A 12656-nucleotide genomic window follows, 5' to 3' on the forward strand; every position below is an offset into this window, starting at 1 on the left:
TTTCCGCTGGCAGCGGCTCCGTTCCTGGGCCGGGCCAGCGGCTGCCGCCAGTCTTGGCCCCCAGACCTCCTTTACTGAGCCAATTGCCAGTAACCTGGGCTTTCCACGCCCCGTCTTCCCACTTAAGGAATGCAGCAAGTTGTATTAGTGGTCATTTTCTCAGCAACGCTGTGCATGTGGCGACAGATGAACCAGGAGCCAGCCCGGAAGCTGAAGGGGTGACCAGCTTCACCCCCTTGTTAAGCTAACTAGACGCAGCGGAGCCTGCACCGAGAACTGGAATCGAAATTACTTGGAAGACTTTAATTAGGACCGAAATTCTTAACATCTGTGATTTGAGGATTGCGTGTGACACTTGGTAGAAGTGTTGTAAGCTCTTGACGATATTTTGCTTTTTAAATAGAAAATGCTAAGTATGTTGTGAGAATTGAGGGATTTCGGGAAGGGGGCAGTGGAAAGTTCAGCAGAGACTGCATTTCCACGAGCTGTTCTTTCTTTCTGACCTCTCGGTGAAGGGCTTTGGGGCACTCCACCGGGATTCCCTCCCCAAGCATCTGGCAGGCAACGCAGCCTGGACTTTCGGTGTGTTCTACCATAAATATTAATTGATCTGTGCCTTCCTCCCCCAACTTCAAAACACGGAATAGGATCCCTTATCTTAGCAACATCGGTAACGTTTGACTTGTGGCTGACTAGGTAAAAGGATCTGCGAATGTAACTTGAAAATTACTGGGGCTCAAAAAGAAAAAAATGTATCCCACTCCTTTGTGGAGGCTTTTCCCGGGCTTTCTTCAAGTCTCGGTTCAGTTCGCACCTTCTGCAGGAGGCCTTTCCTGGTCACCCAACCCCTCTGACACAACTTCCCATTTATTCTGTAAATATCTCGTATGTTCAGAATCGGTTGCTTGTTGAGGCCCCATTAGAATGTGAGCTCCTTAAGGGCAGCAACTGTATTTTTGACTTTCTTGTAGCCTTAGCGCTTAGCACAGTGCCTGGCACGAAATAAATGCTTGTGGGCTGACTGGCTGACGGACTGACTCGAGTATTAAGAGTGTGGTGTATTTCATATACCACAAGATGTTATTGGTCTTGGTTTTGCTGATTTTAATTTTTCCTTTTTTTGTTCTTTGCTGCCAGGAATGGTGATAACTCTTTAACTGGAGGCAAGTAAGGGGAGGGGACTGAAAATGAAGATGTTGTAAAAACATAGGAATACATTTTATAAAGATAAAAACTAAATGAAGCCTTTTTCACTGGTGTTAAGATGACTGAGGTTAAAGGGCGGGGGGCTTTCACAATCTTTCTCTATGAACTTGGACAAAGATTATAATTTCTCTCTGCTCTACAGTAAAGTAGGTTATGACTGGGATCATGATATTATAATAAACAACCTCCAAGGAACATTAATAAGCACTTTGCAAATACTGAAAGTTGCTTATTCAGCAGATTGCTGTTAGGCTTATGCTATATTTAGCAGTTTGGGATATGCAGAGTTTATACTTCCCACCTTCCACTCCCAATAGAAAAATCACTGAAATTATTAACTAGGAATTAAAATCATAGTTAGAAATTCTGGGGCCAAGGCACGAAACATGAACAGCAAACTTGTAAGGAAGAATTTAGTTGGGTGAAGGAACATGTTAGGGATAGGAGGACCATGGGTCACTGAAGGCCTTAGGGTGGAGGGAGCAGGAAAGGTAGGCAGAGGTCACCTAGGATATGGGGTATGGTTGCTTATTTTTGATAACCAGGTGCAAAGCCCAATTATTTCTATCTGCAGAAAGAATAGAGTTAGGCAAAGCTCCAGTAATCGTGACCCTATCCTTGTGAAAGGCTGTGCTGGGAAATCATACTACAAAGTGAATGCTGTGTGGTACCGGTAGGTATCAAGAAAAGAGTGCAGCTGACCTTGGAGTCAGATACCTAGGCTCTGTTCCTGACTCAGGTACCAGCTATGTGATTGTAGACAAATCACAACAAATCTGAGCTTCAGTTTCCTTATCCAAACATTAGGACACCACTTGTCCCACCTACCTCCAGAGGGTGGTAACTTTAACTTTGCAATCCTTAATACCAGAGACCTGTGAAGTTAGTAATTTACACATTGTCTCCATTTCACAAAGTGAAAAAGTTTATTGAAGGGTCAGAGAATTAAGGTTCGAACCATGGCAAAGTCAGGACTCAAAACTACATCTATGATTTAGAAGTCATCGAATTCAACCCCTCCCATCTCACAGATGAGGAAACTAAGCACAGAATAGTAAATGACTTGCTCAAGGTTGCTTGGGTAGTAAGTGGCAGTGCTTGGGTTTTAATTTAGATCCTGTGACTTCAAATTCAGCACCCTCTATGCAGCCACCCCCTGCATCCTAGGTCCAGGGTTCTTTGCATTCTACCATCCTGCATCCAAAGTAATGACTGGTGTCCTGACAAGTGTGGCATGGATCTGGGGAGGCAGGGTTCATGGCCTCTGGTCTACTGTGGAGAGAGGGCAGCTCAAACTCATAACTGGGGAATGGATTTGACCAGAACCACACTAGTGACTGAGGTTAAGGAGATGGTTTACCCTCTCCATAGATTCTGACTCCATGATACCCAGAGGTCAAACATTGAAGTATTCAGCAGTTTGATTTGATCCTGAAACATCGTGCTCATTCCCCCCCCCCCATCAAGGATGGAGCAAGTTCAATTCAATAAGCATTTATCAATCATCTACTGTACACAGAACATCATGTTAGGAGGGGAGGGACAGAAGGAACAGGGGCACCTCTGCCTTAGGTAATTTATAAAATGGGGGAGGGGAGGGACAGGAAATGTCACACACATATAGCTGCCAAACCAAATAGTACCTGATAAGTGTTTCAGAGAGGTGCTCCACCTCCTGGCTTCTACTTCTTCAAGACAGTCCATATCCTTTTTTATTTTTCCTTTTTGGAGGAGGGAGGCAGGGAAATTGAGATTAAGGGACTTGCCCAAGGTCACTCGGCTAGTAAGTGTTAAGTGTCTGAGGCCAGATTTGAGCTCAGGTCCTCCTGACTCCAGGACCTGTGTTCTATTCGATGCACCACCTAGCCTTTTCCCTCTGAGATCACATTACATTTACAATGTACACAAACACACACCATAATTGTTTGTCTATTGTCTTCCCTATTAGCCTATAAAAATCTTTGAGAGCAGAGACTGATTTTTGTCTCTTTTTAGGTGGGGTTATCAGCAGTGATTAGCACAGTTGGTCACACTTAATTGATTATTGGTGGTTAAGTTAACCAGAGGTTTCTGGGTACCAAGCACCGTGCTTAGCCTCAGGGATACAAAGAGAAATCCTAATAGTCCCTGCCCTCAGGGAGTTCACATCCGTAAGGGGGAACGGCAGGTAACTAACTAGCTATACAAATACAAGATACAAACTGGGGGAACTCAGAGAAGGCAGGAGCATCTGGGAGAACGGAGGAAAGTAGGATTTGAACTCGGGCTTGAAGGAAGCCAGGGAAATGAAAAGGAGGAGGTGAGGAGGAAGAGCACTCTAAGGAAAACAGCCAGCCAGTCAGTGCAAAAGCAGGAGGTGAAGGATCTGCAGAGCTCATGGGAGGGGAAGAAGTGCAAAAAGACTGTGAAAGGAGGAAGGAGCCGGGTTGCAAAGAGCTTTAAAATGCTACACATTTATTTTTTATGTTGTTCAGTCATTTCAGTTAAGTCTGACTTTTTGTGACCCCATTTGGGGCTCTCTCGGTAGAACTACTAGATACTCTCTAGAGTTTGCCATTTCCTTCTTCAGCTCATTTTACAGATGTGGAAACTAAGGCAAGCAGGGTCAAGTGACTTGCCCAGGATCACACAGTGTCTGAGGTCAGATTTGAACTTGGGGAGATGAGTGTTCTTGACTCCAGGGAAATACTGGAGTCTATTGAGTAGGACAAAAGGTTACATGGACGACCTATCCTTATGAAAAAAAATCACTTTGGCAGCTAAGTAAAGATTAGATTGGAGTGAGGAAAACCTTTAAGTCAGGGAGATCAATTAAAAGGTTATTGCATTAGTCTAGATGAAACTTTATTCACATAAATAAATCCAGGACAATCAATTAATTAATAAACATGTATTAAGCACCTACTATGTATCTGTGTCAACAAAGTAATTTATGAGCAAATTGATACTCTGTACTGAAAGGGGATGAATGTGAAGGTGAAATGACAAATATTCAGGTTAGTTTACTTGAAGTAGCCAGAATTCACTTTCAAAGGGGAGAGCAGCCAATTGACTGCAGACTGATCCAGAATTCTCCAACTTATAAGCAGTCATGTTCCAAAAGTTCATTTGTTTGAAACTCATCATCATATGATCATAGAGTTGAAAGGACATTAGAGGTCATTTAGTCAGGCCCCTTCATTGTACAGATAAAGTATCTGAAACCCAGAGAGAGGTTAAATAATCTTGCCTAAGGTCACTCAATGTAGTAAATCACACAAGATTTGTACCCAGGTCCTCAAGACTACAATTCCCATGTTTTTTCCAAAGCTCCTATAATACCTCCTAACAAACTTCATTGCCATCATTATTATAGAAGTAATTACACCTAGTGGTTCTGTTTTTAGATCACAACAGATGATCTAATTAACTTGTAATGTATCTGGAGTGTCATAAAAGAGAGAGTTCTAAAGAATCTAAGTATCAAGTATAACAAATTTTTTTCCTATGGGAAATTGCATTCAAAGATAACCAATTTGGGATACCATAGATATACTGTCTCCTATTACAGTCTCTTATTACACCCTGTCTCACCCTCCATCTCCCTGCCCCCTCCAAAGTACACCTGCCTACAGAATAGCCTTTTTCTTTTCCTTCCCTATTTGGCTTCACAAACAAGTGCTAGCTGGTGGTGAGGGAAAGGTTTTTTTCTTACCTCCCTCCTCCATCTCTACAAGCTCCTTCCCCCCACTTATCCCCACTACAGATCTCAGTATAGAGAAGTGAGAATAAGGAATCAATGTTGGGGGAAGAGGAGCTCAGCACTGGTACTTCTGGTGGGCAAGGGAAAGGAAAGGGAAATCACCAAAAGCTGAATGGGGATGAATGGGGAGTTTTTGTAGGCACTCAGTTGGGTAAGAGAACTATGGGGGTAGCTAGGTGGTGCAATGAATAGCACAGCGGCCCTGGAGTCAGTAGGGCCTGAGTTCAAATCCAGTCTCAGACACTTGACACTTAACTAGCTGTGTGACCTTGGGCAAGTCACTTAATGCCAATTGCCTTGCCTTCTGAGAGAGAGACAGACAGAGAGAGAGACAGAGACAGAGAGACAGAGAGAGATATCTATGCTTAGTGTTCCTAAATCACAGAAGCCCAAAGTTGGAAGGGATCTCAAAGTCTAAATACAACCTGCACCTTGTCAGGAATCCCTTCTGTTACAGATGAATTGGCAACCAACCTCTATTTGAAAAACTCCAATGATGAGTATTCCATTGCCTCTTGTTAAACTAATCACTAAATTCCAATTACTAAACATTTATTTTCCCTATCTTTATCCCTTCCAGGAAAAACAAAAACAAAATCCCTGTAACGAATATGCAAAGTCATACAAAACAAATTCTCTTATTGGCCACACCCCAAAACAAGTGTCTTATTCTACATAGTTAGTCTATCACCTCTCTGACCAGAGGTGAGTAGAATGCTACATCATCAGTCACCTAGAAGCATGGTTGGTCAATGTATCCATTAAAGTTCCTTAGTTTTTCAAAATTGTTTATTTTTACAACATTGTTGTTATTGTGTGATATAAATCATTCTCCTGGTTCTGCTCATTCTGCATCTACTCATAAAACTCTTCTCTGGTTTCTCTGAAATTATCCATTTCATCATTTTTTACATCACAATAATATTCCATTATATTGATACAACATCATTTATTTATACATTCCTCAATTTACAGGGATCCCTTAGTTTCCAGTTTTCATTTCAGTCCAGTGTCCAGTTTACCACCATAAAAGAAGAGGTACTATAAACAGCTTTGTACAAATGGGCCCTTTTCTTCTTTGTTTGGTTTCTTTGGGGTAGGAATTCTAGCAGAGTCTTAAATAAATAGGTATAAATATTTATGGATATAAATATGTAATTATACATGTAGATACAGAACTGTCTACATTTGGTCTAGTCTAGATGCTTTTCATATTTTTACATTCCATGTAATTTCTATTTCTTATCTAAGGACATCCAGGACCAGGATGTTGGAGAACAAGTATGGTGGCTCCACTGTTCTTTTGGTAAAGAGAGTTTGTTCTAAAAACCTTTGAAAATTGTTTCTATATTATATCTTTTTGTTGTCCTTCCACTCCTACCCTAAAAATGGCCTCAGGCTGACTTTAATTAGTTGGTTATCTCACCAAACCTTCTTTAAAGTGGTCTTATCCTCCATATTCTCTTGCTATCTTATGGGAGACAAAATAGCTAATAACTCTCCACCATTCTTCCTCATATGGCATTACAACCAAGTTTTTTTTTTCTTTTTTTCTTTTGGAGGGGGAAAGCAGGGCATTTGGGGTTAAGTGACTTGCCCAAGGTCACACAGCTTGGAAGTGTTAAGTGTCTGAGGCTGCATTTGAACTCGGTTCCTCCTGACTCCAGGGCTTTGCTCTATTCACTGCACCACCTAGTTGCCCCTTGCTTTTTTTTCTGAACCAAAGTTACCTTAGGCTGCCATATTTCTTTAGCAAGTAAATCCATTGCTTGCTGAATAAGTGCTTTGAAAGCTCTTTCATTCACCCAATAAGAGCAATTGGTTCATAGCAGTTAAACTTCTATATGAAATTATTATAGTCAATGTTCTTTTTTCTTTCTATATTGCACCATTTTTTGGGGGGAGGGGAATGGGAGCTGTGATTTCATTGGTATAAAGAACTCCTTCTGCCACTGCATATTAGTCACTGTTCTGTAACTTGTAATCTTAGAGAGCTTCCTGAGAAGTTGTCACTTTGCCCAAGATCACACAAGTAGTATATGTCAGAGGTGGAGCAGGAACCAGAGGGGTGCTAATACAGTTTAACAATCAGCTCTAGGGGTGGGAGGTGGGGCAAAATATACCTAGGACATGTTTTTAAGTTGATTTGCATTATTACTATTTTCTCCATCACTTTCTTAAACTTAGACCATCACCAAAACAATACATCAAGCCCTGACTGGTCTCATTTGCCCAAGACATAGATGCCTGTGCTGAAAATATAACAATCTGCCCTTGAGTTGAAGTGGCTACAGGATATCCCTAGCTTGAACCCAGATTTCCTTGATGCTGAAGTCACTTCTCCCTCTTTAAAAAAAAATACATTTATTTCCCCCCCCCAATTCCATGTTAAATCAATTTTTAAACTTTTTAAAAAATGTTTTGAGTTTCAAATTCTATCACCTCCTCCCTCCCTTCCTTCCCCCTTCCCTAAGAGGGTAAGCAGTCAGATATAGATTATACATATACAATCATGTAAAATATTTCCATATTAGTCATTATTCACTATGTCAAAACAAGGAATTTTATAAAAGAGGACTGAAGTAAAGGATGTCACCCAAGAAATATAAAACCAAAAAAGAAAAGTAACCAGGCCATGTGATGATAGGCAAGGCTAAATGATGAACAGCTTTATGCTCCACTGGTATCCTCATGAGGCTAACACAAATCAACAAAGGCCTTTGGTAGGTTGGCTACAATCCTGTGGTGAACTTACATGAGTACATGGACAAAAGCCGACCAGGACTAGCAGGCACAGCTAGGTTGTAAGTTTCATTGGGGGAGGGACCATCCACACTAATGAGATCACAGAACCATTTGAGTATTATAACATTTTTTTGGGCACTGTATAATAAAAGGATCTGCCTTTTGTTACCTTACTATATATCATCACTTCCGCAAAGCCTAGACCTTGGACCACACTGTCAAACAGAAACCAAAACTCCAATTACTTCTCTGTTCCACCTCCTTCCCCTTGACAAATAAAAACTTCTAGTTCAGTGTTTCTCAATCTAAGGGTGATCACGTCATCAAATGCTGTGTTGAGACTATTTCCTAAAGATAATATAGTACAACAGTTGGTCTCTGACCCGTTGGGTAAATTGTACTTTTTACATATGTAATGGAGAGAAAGTAATAACAGTGGCTTACCATTACCACAACCAACAGCACAGATACTAGCCCCTCCCTGTCAACCCATACACCTTCACAGCCCTCCAGCTGCCTGGTGGCCTGACATCATGAAAATTCTCCCAGCTGGCTCTGTGGAGAGTCATCAAGTAAGACTACATAATCCATCTTTTACTTCCATCCCCATTTGAATGAGTGGTCTGAAATATAATATCTCTAAAAATAGAGAGAAAAAACCTCAGGTGGTGCTTTGTTGTTGCTGTTTTAAAGCTAATTAAACAAGGTATTACTTCTTTCCTTTGAGATGATTTTTTTTTTAAGATAAACTTTAACCACAGCTCAACTAGCCACAACTAAACTCAGATTATCCTTTGCTGGCCTCTGAACTCCTTTCAGAAACCAGGAAACTAATGGTATATAGAAAATGGGGGTTTCCCCAAATGAACAATTTTAAGACTTAAGAGCTCTGATCAATACAATGATTGATGTGATGATCAACCATAATTGTAAAGGACCAGTGGTGAAGAATGCTACCCATCTCTTGACAGAGAGATAATGGAATTAATATGCAAGACATAAAATTTTGGACATGGCCAACATGGGAATTTGTTTGGCTTGACTCAGCATATTGGTTACAAGGTTTTTCTTTTTCAGTGGAGGGGGAGAGGAAAGTAAGAAGGAGAGAAAAAGAATGCTTGTTAATTAAAAAAAAAATAAAAGAAAATTTCTTTAGAATGATGATATAATGATTAACACATGCCTCTATTTTCCTAACCTACATGTGAATACTTCTAATATAAGCATGGCTGGTACTCGCATGGCTGGCACTCACATGCCATGGATAGATAGATATGTGGCCTTCGATCTGGAAAGCCCTGTCACATCTTCGATTTCCATTTTTGTGGAGAATAGAAGACTGAACAGCCTCATGGGGTTGGGGCAGGCAGGATCAAGCATTGCTAAGAGTGGGTGATCATTCTTTCATTCTTCTATTTCTAAGAGAGTTATTAGTCTAGAATGATATCTATCTGCCATGCCTCAAATATTTGTAGTCTAAGGGTATTATGCTTTCTCTTTAAGAGATTCAGAATAAAAGGTACTTTCCCTGGTTACTATAAAGGGAAAATGAACATTATTTCACTTAGCTTACTCTCACTAGCTTAGTTCCCTCCCATCAAAGGCTGGTTACATGAAAGACAATCACAGAAGACTAGCAAACCTCTTTATTAGAGAAAACATTAAACAGACTCCAAAAATTAGAGACTTTTTACAATAGGTAAATGAATATACAAAGGTGAGTCCTTGGGTAGCAAGACAATAAAAGCTCAACTGAGAGAGAACCATGATGGGTGAGAAAGATTCTCTTTTTCCCACTAGAGTTTCAGAAGTTTTAAGTAAAGGATCATGTTGGGGCATAGTTTTCCCATGTGTCTGCCAGCTACACAGTCAAGCTTGCCTCTCACCCTCTGCCTTCAATTCCTTCTCAGCCTCTCCCTGTCCAAAAAAGTCTCTTCATTCATGCAGGAATGCAGCATGGAGGGCTTAGATATCTGTCAATCAGGAGTCACATCTCAACTTTCCTCCACTCCATCAGACACCTGCTAGTACCACTGAATCATTCCTCAGGAAACCACCCCAGGGCTTGAGTGGAATAAGGTTACAAAAATGATTTTGAAAAACTCCATAAATTGACCATCTCACACCTATCAGACTGGCTATCATGACAGAAAAAGAAAATTCTTCAAACTGGCCCTGTGTAGGGAGGTCAATTAGTCTAGAAGGGATGTAGAAAAATTGGGACACTAATTGGCATCGTTGGAGTGGTGAACAAGTCCAATCATTCTGGAGAACTATTTGGAACTATGCCCAAAGGGCAACAAAACTGCACATACCCTTTGACCCAGCAATGCCACTCCTCAGTAGATATGTACCCCAAAGAGATCAAAGAAAATTAAAAGGACATATGTCTACAAAAACATTTAAAGCAGCTCTTTTTATGGTGGCAAAGAATTGGAAATTGAGGAAATGCCCATCAATTGGGGAATGGCTGAATAAGTTGTGGTATATGATTGTGATGGAATGGTATTCTACTAAAAGAAATGATGAGCAGGATGGTTTTATAAAAACCTGGGAAGACTTATATGAATTTATGCAAAATGAGCAGAAGAAGAGAACACTAATTAGAACACTAATTACACATTAATAGCAATATTGTAATGATGATCAACTATGAAAAACTTAGCTCCTCTAAATCAAGACAATGATCCCAGACAATTCCAAAGGACCCATGAGGAAAAATGCTAGAGAGAGAACTGATGAACTCTCAGTGTAGATTTAAGCATACTTTTTTCACTTAATTTTTCTTGGGGGGTTTTTGTGTGTTTTCTTTTGCAACATGGTTATTACAAAACCATGTTTTGCCTGGCTTCACATGCCTTCTCAAGAGTTAAGGGACTGGCAGGAGGGAGGGAGAGAATTTGGAACTCAAATTTTTGTAAATGAATGTTACATTTTTAAATGTAATTATGAAATATTTAATGCAATAAATAAAAATATATTAAAGCACAAAAAACCTTCATAAATTGTGCAAATCAGCACTGGCATGCAGCAAGAACTAAACAGCAATGTTCTACTCATTAGCATGCATCCAGGCTATCTGTACAGCACTAGGACAAAGGTACTTCAGCTTCTATTTCTCCTAACACAATTAAATAGGAATGACTCCAAGCAGAACAGTGAAGTCGCTGAATGCCTTGTTTTCAGTGGTTGTCTTTCAGTCTTTTTAAACACAAAATATGTGAGGGGAAAAGCGGGGGTAGCTATTTTGATCTCAAACAAAGCAACAGCAAAAACCAACCAAATAATTTTTAAAAAACCCAACAAAAAAGATTTAAACAATGAAACTACTTTATGCTGATAAAAGCCATAGACAATGAAATAATGCTCTCCATCCCTCCCTCCTTCTTTCTCTCTCTTCTCTCTCTCTTTCTCTCTCACTCCCTTTATATATATATATATATATATATATACTATCTATATATTATCTATCTATCTATCTATCTATATCTAATATATCTATATATTATCTAAATACTTAAAGGAAAAGCTAAATGATTTACAAGGAGACATAGTAAAATGTAATACTGCAGAAACCTTAATGCAACCTTTTCAGGCCTAGATAAAGCTAACCAAAAATAAATAAATAAACAAACAAACAAATGAATGAATGAATGAATGAATAAATAAATAAATAAAAGTAACCTGCTATTCTGTACTTCATCTTCCTTGTAGAGGTGGAAGAGTTCTATTAATTAATTAACATTAATTATAAATCCATAATACAGTAAAAAGCAACTTTCAAAGTTAACCTGCTTCTCTATCCTTCTGACCTTCCTTCTGCTGTCTTTTGTGCATTTAAAAAAAATGAGCATTGTTTCTTTTTTCCTTTTCTTTTTGGGAACTCTGTCAATGACACCTTTCTCTCTTACCCCCAAATTTAAAAAAAGCAAAAGAAAAAAAAGAAAAGCCCAAACAAGACTTAAAAAAAAAATCAAGACAACTTTTGGGAATAATACTTTCCCATAGATTAGCCTTGTTGTTCATTAAAAAAAAAGACACTAAGATATTAATAAATTCTATGCTTTAAGACAGTTGAGTAAATAGTGTCAGTGTTATTTCACTTCTTTTCTGGTGTGAAAATACATGAAACTAGTGTGGTAATTGTACCTTATACCCTGACATTTAGGAGGCTCTTTCAGCCTCCCTTTGGATCATGTCTATGCCTTGCTTTTCCTCTGCAAAGCTAAGAATTTATCTTCGTTTCTTCTTCAGAGAACTCTCAGTTCCCCTAAAAGCATTTAGGCTCATACGGTATCAAGTACAGTACAATTTTATTTGACTCAATTGAAAATGCAAAATGGGCTCATACCTGATCCCCTAGACAGTCAAGAATACTCTCTTCTTTTAGAAAAGTGGTATTCTCTAACAGGCTGATGAACTTCAGATGAGTGAAAAGAGAGGCCTGGGTTCCTTTTACCTGGTCTTTTTAAGGAGAGCCTTCAGGCGTCTCTTCAGATCTGAGCCAGGAAGTCTATCTTTCTCTCCTGCCATCTCTTACTCAGGCACAAAATCTCTCATTCTATGTCTCCATTTGGCTGTAGCAATTAGGTGTCTGTGTCTCCCTGTTGAGGCTATCATTGCTCAGATGTTTCTCCAAGTCCATGTGACCTGTGTCCTCTCTGTGGGTTTATTTCTCTGCCTCTGGGTCCAGTTTATTCTTTTACGTCTCCAAATGGCAGTGGCTCCTCAGTGCATATGATTTTCAAGAGGATTCACAGACCTCCCTCTAGATCCCAAGCCCAATATCTACTTTTTAAAGGCCAAATCCAAGGGCTCACAATGGACATGGGAACTTGGACTTTTTCTGAAATGTCAAGTCATTAATTATGTGAGCTGTGGCCCAAGGCCTCATCAGTGGGCCAGTGAGGAGGAAAGACAAAGGGAATTTACTCGCTGTCCAGGAGTACTGACTCTACTGTTC

The sequence above is a fragment of the Petaurus breviceps genome, unplaced genomic scaffold, assembly GCF_028583685.1.
Source record: "Petaurus breviceps papuanus isolate PSGF00001 unplaced genomic scaffold, PetGlider_PUasm1.0 178, whole genome shotgun sequence".
In the NCBI taxonomy this organism is placed as follows: domain Eukaryota; kingdom Metazoa; phylum Chordata; class Mammalia; order Diprotodontia; family Petauridae; genus Petaurus; species Petaurus breviceps.